Source organism: Arvicola amphibius, chromosome X, assembly GCF_903992535.2.
Source record: "Arvicola amphibius chromosome X, mArvAmp1.2, whole genome shotgun sequence".
Lineage (NCBI taxonomy): Eukaryota > Metazoa > Chordata > Mammalia > Rodentia > Cricetidae > Arvicola > Arvicola amphibius.
This window is the reverse complement of record NC_052065.1, coordinates 37,960,912-37,970,008: the sequence shown is the minus strand read 5'-3', so window position 1 is coordinate 37,970,008 and position 9,097 is coordinate 37,960,912.

Sequence of the window (9,097 nt, the reverse complement as noted above, 5' to 3'; positions counted from 1 at the left end):
AAGGGAACTGCTGGGGGCGTCTTCCTGGACACCTGGGAACCCCTCTAGAGTCAAGTCTCTGCCAACCCTAGAATGGCTCCCTTAACTAAGATATATAATTCCTTGGTCCCATATCTACCCTTACTATATCCCAACCATCCTATTCCACCCAAGCTCTTCCCATCCTCCATTTCACACTTTTCTCTCCCATCCCCCCATCCCCCCATCCCACCTCACCCCCATGTTCCCATTTTTTGTCCGGCAATCTTGTCTACTTCCAATATCCAGGAGAATAACTATATGTTTTTCTTTGGGTTCACCTTCTTATATAGCTTCTCTAGGATTTTTTACGAAAATAAAAAAAATATAGCCTCGATGTCCTTTATTTATGGCTAGAAACCAATTATGAGTGAGTACATCCATGTTCATCTTTTTGGGCCTGGGTTACCTCACTCAGGATGGTGTTTTCTATTTCCATCCATTTGCATGCAAAATTCAAGATTGTCATTGTTTTTTTACCGCCGAGTAGTAGTACTCTAATATGTATATATTCCACACTTTCTTCATCCATTCTTCCACTGAAGGGCATCTAGGTTGTTTCCAGGTTCTGGCTATTACAAATAATGCTGCTATAAACAAGTTGAACAAATGCTTTGGTAATATGGTTGGGCATCTCTTGGGTAATTCCCAAGAGTGGGATGCTGGGTCCTGGGGTAGGTTGATCCAAATTTCCTTAGAAACCTCCACAACTGCTTTCCAAAGCGGTTGCACAAGTTTGCATTCCCACCAGCAATGGATTGAGTGTAGCCCTTACTCCACATCCTCTCCAGCAAAGGCTATCAGTGTGTTTTTGATTTTAGCCATTCTGACAGGTGTAAGATGGTATCTCAGCGTTGTTTTGATTTGCATTCTCACTGATTGCTAAGGAGGTTGAGCATGCCCTTAAGTGTCTTTTGGCCATTCGAACTTCTGTTGAGAATTCTCTGTTCAGTTCAGTGCCCCATTTTTTAATTGGGTTCATTAGCATTTTAAAGTCTAGTCTCTTGAGTTCCTGGTATATTTTAGAGATCAGGCCTTTGTCTGTTGCGGGGTTGATGAAGATCTTTTCCCAGTCAGTATGCTGCCTTTTTGTCTTAGTGACAGTGTCCTTTGCTTTACAGAAGCTGCTCAGCTCAGAGGTCCCATTTATTCATGTTGCCTTAATGTCTGTGCTGCTGGGGCTATACGTAGGAAGTGGTCTCCTGTGCCCAAATGTTGTAGAGTACTTCCCACTTTCTCCTCTAACAGGTTCAGTGTGTTCAGATTGATATTGAGGTCTTTGATCCATTTGGACTTGAGTTTTGTGCATGGTGATAGACACGGATCTACTTTCAATCTTCTACAGGTTGACATCCAGTTATGCCAGCACCATTTGTTGAAGATGCTTTCTTTCTTCCATTGTGTGCTTTTAGCTCCTTTATCAAAAATCAGGTGTTCATAGATTTGTGGGTTAAGATCTGGGTCTTCTGTTCGATTCCATTGGTCGACTTCTCTATTTTTATGCCAATACCAAGCTGTTTTCAATACTGTAGCTCTGTAATAGAGTTTGAAGTCAGGGATGGTAATGCCTCCAGAAGTCCCTTTATTGGATAAGATTGTTTTGGCTATCCTGGGTTTCTTGTTCTTCCATATAAAGTTGATTATTGTCCTCTCAAGATCTGTGAAGAATTTTGATGGGATCTTTAGGGGATTGCATTCAATCTATAGATTGCCTTGGTAGTATTGCCATTTTTACTATGTTGATCCTCCCAATCCAAGAGCAAGGGAGATCCTTCCATTTTCTGGTGTCCTCTTCAATTTCTTTCTTCAAAGACTTAAAGTTCTTATCAAATAGGTCTTTCACTTCCTTGGTTAGAGTTACCCCAAGATATTTTATGCTATTTGTGGCTATCGTGAAAGGTGACGCTTCTCTGATTTCTTTCTCTTCTTCCTTATCCTTTATATATAGGAGGGCGACTGATTTTTTGCTGGGTAAAAATACATTTTTGCAGATTGTAATCTTTTGTGGGATACAATAGTATAATATGGGAATTGTGCTCTCCTAAACTAATGCCATGCATAAAAATGATTTCTATAAATAAGTTTCAATTTTGATTTTGTTGGAGCTGAAGATATAGAACCAAAAAGAAATTTACCTGCAAGCATAAGGACTTGAATTCAATTCCCAGAAGTTATGTAAAATTGTCACCTGTTGGGTCACTAACTTGTAATACTACCTCTGCAAAAGCAGATACAGAAGGGTCTGTGGGGCTTAGCCTACTTGATAAATGTTCAGCTTCAGGACAATGAGGGACAGCTTCAGGGAAGGTAGAGAGTTTTCCTGAAGACTGCATCCAAAGTGTTCTCTAGCTCCAAACACAATGTGCACATGTACCCGCACATATTACACACACCACACACACAACAAATTATGTATGGGAAATCAGAAATTATATGCATAAGTGTGTGTGTTTGTGTATGAGGACAGAATGTAAATGTAAATTTTATAAGTAAAAACTTATAATGATAAAGTTCTCTAACATTACAAACACATTTTACTTGTTCTATAGTTAAGAAAATAAAACATGGCTGTGGAATTCCATCTGGACGGAACCTTCATCTGGAGATGAATGGAGATAGAGACAGAGCCCCACATTGGAGCACTGGACTGAGTTCCCAAGGTCGAAATGAGGAGGAGAAGGAGGGAGAACATGAGCAAGGAAGTCAGGACTGCGAGAGGTGCACCCACCCACAGAGATGGTGGGGCTGATGTAATTGGAGCTCACCAAGGCCAGCTGGAGTGGGACTGAAAAAGCACGGGATATAACCGGACTCCCTGAACATGGCGGACAATGAGGGCTGCTGAGAAGCCAAGGACAATGGCACTGGATTTTGATCCTACTACATATACTGGCTTTGGTGGGGGGGGCTAGCCTGTTTGGATGCTCACCTTCCTAGACCTGGACTTCCCACAGGGCAGGGAATACTTACTGCTCTTTGGACTGAAGAGGGAGGGGGAGGGGAGTGGGGGAGAGGGAGGAAAATGGAAGGTGGGGAGGAGGTAGGGAGGAGGCAGAAATTTTTAATAAAAAAATTTAAAAAAGAAGATAAAACACAAATGTGATTTTATATAGTCATTTCGATAAAGAGCTGTGATATAGACTATGATTCAGCTATGGTGCATATGTATAATTTAATTTTTCACATATTTCTTTCTCAAATCTTAGTAAATACAGAGATAAATGAATAGCTGAATTGTATGATAATAACTTATATCACAGGTCTAGTGACATTCCAGCTAAATTATAAGATAGGGCAGAAAACCAGCATCATGAATTACTCAAGATATTAATGCACCACATGTTGTTTACCAACAGTAATATATTCTGAGAACTGTGCAGTTAGACAGTGTCTGATGTGAACATCATAGGATCTACTTACAGAAAATTAGGTGTACATTTAGATATTGTAGTATGGCTCATTACTCCTAGACTGCAAACCTATAAGACCCTGTGCTTAATAATGAATAGTGAAAGCAAGTATAATATATTATTATTTTGCACATAAACCATCCAAGCTAGACAAGTTACAGTAAAATTATGGTATAGATTATATTATCATCATCTTTTCTAACACTATGAATAGGCTGTAGAAAGGGAAGTTGTTTTGTATAATTCAGTGAGTGGTGATGTGAATGGTAGAGGCCTGGGACTTAACTTTAAAATGGGTTTATATACACTGAATATAGGCTATGATATATTAACAAGTTAAATATTGTGATTGGGTTCAGCATTACTGCTGTTGACATATCTTGCCGGAAGCTCTTTAGTGGCACATCAACTTAGAGGTAACATCTTGTATGATAACAAGATTTCTTGTTCTGGAATGCTTTGTAAGTACCTTTAAGACGTTTTCTTATAATTAAATTTTCTTTTTATATTAGTATAAGAATTACATCATATAAAATAGTAATAAAGCATGCTATACTATATACATACTCCAAGAATATCATTAGTCATTAAGAATTAATTATATTACATAATTCTGTGTTCTATACTTTCTTCTGACAGTGTGGCAAGATTACTTACAGAATTGCCAGAGATTCATAAGTAATATGTTGTACTACCAAGTTAGAATGGCTAAAAAATTATTAAGTCACAGGAAAACATATGGAGAACTTAGAATCTACATAATCTGCACTCAGTGAAATATTATTACTCAGAATCCATGATGATGCACCAATTAAAGTATGCTACATAGCATAAAATTTTGTTTAAATATTACTTTGATTAAATATCTTATACCTCTGAGATAAATAACAAGCAAAAGTTAAATTTTGAAATGATTACATTGAGAAAAGAAAAATAGGTGGGTATAGTGGTGCAACCGTTTAATCTTAGCACCCAGGAGGCAAAGATAGATGAATCTGTGATTTCAAGGCCAGCTTAGTCTACAGAGTGAGTTCCAAGAAAGCCAGAACTACACCATAGAAACCTTATATTGAAAAATCAAAAGAAAAACAAAAGAAAAATGAAAATAATCTATTTAATCTAATGGATTATTATGTATAACAATAATTTATGTGGCAAAGTATTATAATTAAATTATTATCTCAATTATATTGAAATATACATATGAAAAATAGTTACATAATTACAGTTAGTGTCCAAGTCCACTTATTGACATCTTTTCTTTTTAAACATGTATACCTATTTCCTGTTAAAATTACCAGCTAAAAACTGCGATTAAGCATTGAAATGACATCTTTTCTTATATAAAACGGAAACATTTCTATCACTTCTATCAAAATACATGATTTGGTTAATTTTAGCTGTTCCATTTGAACATTCTAGTTAAATGACGGTGATTTATGTAAAAGCTTTTTGTAAGAGCAGTTCTGAGAAATTCCTAACAGTAGACACAGAAATGTTAAAGTGAGGGAAGAATCTGCAAGTGCCCTTAATACAAACAGAACCAAATGCCAGAAATCCAAAGAAATGTCTGCTGCCATTTAGATGGTGGCAAGTTGAGTCTATCCTAGCTGCATGAACCTAGATTCTAAGTATGACTGAATTCTTAGGGAAATAAAACTTATGGAAAGAGATGTCAAAAGACTCTCCTATGAATATTGCAGAGCATAGATCCAAAGGCTAATAATACTCTCAGTTCTGTTCTCACTGTGGTGCACAACTTGTGAACCCTACTGCCTGGATCTTAATAAAAAATGGGAAATCAACAGATATTTCTGGCACATCACTACAGTGGACCTAGGGTCTGTCCATTTTGTCTTTTTAAAGAATCAGGTGTTAAATTCATTAAGTTTTTCTGTTGCTGTCCTTTTATAAATTTCATTAAATTGACTTATGGTTTTTTAATTTCTTTTTATGTTGACTGGGTTTAAATGTGGCTAGGAAATTGTGTTTTTTTATATTTTTTCATTGAAAACTATTTTGTTCAATATATTTTATCTTGGTTTCGCCTTCTCTAACTCCTCCCAGATCCCAACTCCATGCTTTTTCTATTTCTCTATCTATCTCTTTAAAAAGAGAAGAGGAACAAAACAAAACAGCAACAACAATGAAAATGATAATAAAAGAAGGAAAAGACAACACACACACAACAAAATACATAAAACCACAAAATCAGAAAGCATAATATACAAGCAAAAGATCACTAAGACAAAGAAAAAAAACAAAGCAATATGAGACAAAAAGTCTATGAAAATATCACTTAGTTCCTTTTTGTGTAGACCATCAATATTTGGTCATCGAGCTTACCCTTAAGTGTCGTTTATATACCTGGTGGGACTCCATTGCAGAAAATTGTTTGTTCAAAATTATCTCAGGGCCTGTACCTAAAGGCCTGTAGGAGAGAGAAAAGTCTGGCTTAAGTATGAAGGATAGTTTAAGGCTACTGAGGATGAGACAGCAATATCTAGGTAGATGCCCCTCCAGCAAGAGGGAGGGCTTAGCTGTCTCTTATTGGCTGGAGGTACTCCCACATCACACTATGTCATTTAACTTAGATAAGCTGATGCGCACAGAAATAAACTGAATTTCTGCTTTGACTTGACTCCTTATCGCTTCTGATTGTACTGCTTTGTGGGACTGCAGCTCTGATTGTCCTGCTTCTTGGGGTTGCAGAAAGGGTGGATAGCACACTCACCTTTCCCTGGAGAACAAGGAGGCCTGGCAACTGGTGCTGGAGTGTGGGGCAACTGACGCAAGGATGAAGTGATCAGTCAACGTGAGTGGGTAATGCAACTTCACACAAAAATGACCCAACACTTAAGAAACTGAGATATAGACTACTCTCCCAAGGCTTGGAATTGTCAGACCACAATGCAATCTAGGCATGGGAGGATATAATTACCCCTGCCCCTGGGTACCCACCCGGAATCTTTTCTAATGGGACATGTGGAATTGGGTGGAGACTCTGGCCAGAGAGAAGGGAAAAATCACATTGCTATACTCCAACCATTGGGACTCTATCCAACTATTACTGCCCTTAAGTCATGTTTTCACCCCACTGCTCTGCCTCCCCCAAAGGTGGGTAAGGAAAAGGTCAAAGATTGGGAGAGTTCAGAAGAATCCAAAAGTAAGCAATTAACCAAAAGAATGGAAGAAAAGGAGACAGATGAGGGGGAAGATCAGAAAATGGGTGCAATTTACTGAAGAGCAGTCATGGGGGAAGGAATAAGGCAGGCAGAAGCAAAGACAAAAAGGAAAGTAGATATTGCCTGTGACAAGAAGCAGTCACCCCCAGCCACTCTGGAAAGGATAAAATGGGAGAGGGGAATAGGAAAAATAAGGGGGCTCCATCCTTGACAGGAGGAAATGAATATACCATCCTCTGAGAGGAACGGCAAAGTTGGGGCTCACACGCAGAGGAAAATGGGGCAGAGATTCCTGGGAATCCTAACCTTATTTATGCTGAGGCCTATAGGGCTAAGGTTACCAGACCCCAAGCCTTCCTGGTCAATGTTGCCCTGTATCCTAAACTGACTACGCGAACATGGTATTCTTGGAATCTAAGGACCATTTTGACGAATTGAGGAAGGCAGTGGCCGAGGATGGCCCCAACTCTCCTTAGGCCTTGCCCCTCCTTCAGGAGGTAGCGTAACCATTCTGTGTCACAAGGCCTGGTATGATCTGATGCTAAGGTTCCCCTGGGGGGATCCCAGTCTGTTAAATGGTATTAGCCTTCTATAAGGAGGCCTGTCACACTAGGGCAGAGTTTCAATTAGAATGGCTGACTCCCCAATTCCCATCACTTATATGCTGTTAACTGGTTACTGGGAAGGGCTTTTCCACTGTGGTCCAACAAGCCACCATTATGGCTACGTATCAGGACCAAGCTAGACCTGTAGGCCTGGAGGCCTGAACCAAGCTAGAGGAGGGGAACTACTGAATCCCTAGAGCTGGCATAATGGATAAAACATGGGATCCACTTCGTGTACTTTATTGTCCATGTGCAGAGCCAAGCCTTGAGAGAAAATTACCCCCCACACCCCCCGGTGGGCTTAGAGATCAATTTACTAAGCTCCTAGTCAGGGAAGGTATGAACCATGATACTAGGATGGCTTGTGCTGGCCATGAGACAAAGGGTTGTGGCATCGCAGAATGTGGGGACCCAGTCACATGCCAACCAGACTCTTGTGGAGGGCCCTTCAGGCCCACACCCCAAACCTCTAGGCCTCTTCTATACTCAAGCCTTGTCAGCTGGACAACAAAAGCAAACACCTGGGAAATTTCTTCCGTGGTCAACAAGGGCATTTTAAGAAGGATGCCACAATGAGGGCAGTAAAACACAGGCGTGGAGGACGAGACCCCTTCTGTCTCCCCTGCCCTCATGGCCACAAGGGAGTACCAAGTTGGGGCGCAGGAATGACGCTCCAAATTGATATAAATGAGAAACCCACTCGCAAATCAAACCTTAAAACTAGACGGGGGGGGGGGACCTTCTAGCCCCCCTTAACCCTTAAGGAAGGAAATAGTGTCACCTTCAGTTAACAGGACCAATCCAATGATAGAGGGGTTCGAACCCAATACCACTATGATCTTTGAGGGACAAAGATTCTAACGCCTAATAGACACAGGAGCTGACAGGAGAGTCCTCAGAAAGGAAGAGGTCCCAACCAGCTGGGATCTCATAACTGGGCCGGCTGTCACAGGGGTTGGGGGAAGGTCTATGTCCCAAGAAACGGTCAGTGCCATAACTTGGGTGCAACCTGACGGAGACAGAGGAAAGTACAGGCGTCTGATCCTCTCAGGGTTGTCTGCAAACCTCCTGGGACAAGATTTGTTAGGACAAATTGATGCAGTAACTACCACTGATCACCTAGCATTCTATGATGATAAAACTAAGCAAGGTGTCATCAGGCAGACCTCTGACACCTGAATTCACCCCTAAAAGAAGAGGCCATTGCCCCCAGAGTTCCCCCATTAGGTGGGTACTTGGTAAGCCAGTATGGGTAGAGCAGTAGTCATTACCTGAACTTAAGACAATCAAGTAAATCACCATAAATCTGCTTAAAGAAGGGAAGATTGGGCCCTTAATGAGGCCCTGGAATAGCCCTGTGTTTCTGAAACATAAGCCTAATGGGATCTGGAGAATGCTACAGGACCTATAAGTAATCAATACCCATATGGAGCTAGTAGCGGCCACTTTAAGAAGCTTTCATTGGGTCCCAGCAATCGCCTCTCTGTTTCACCTCACTGTAATTGATCTAAAAAAAAAACTGCTTCTTTTCAATTTCTCTTAATGAAGAGGATTATGAAAAGTTTGCCTCTTCCATTGCTACAGTTAATTCCTCTCGACCTGATGAGAGAAACGAATGGGATATTCTCCCACAGATGATGGCCAATAGTCTGGACATTTACTGACAATATTTGTATAGTATCCTTTCTCCTTATTTTCATAAAGATAATACCCTCCTATATGTTAATATAGATTATGTAATTATTGGACATTTAGAGGAATCAGGGCTAGTTCCTTGAGTAACCACTATTGTTTGATATCCTCAACAACATGGCTTTAAAATAGCCCCAAACAAATACAAAAAGTTACCCCCCATTTCATATATTGAGATTCCAATTAA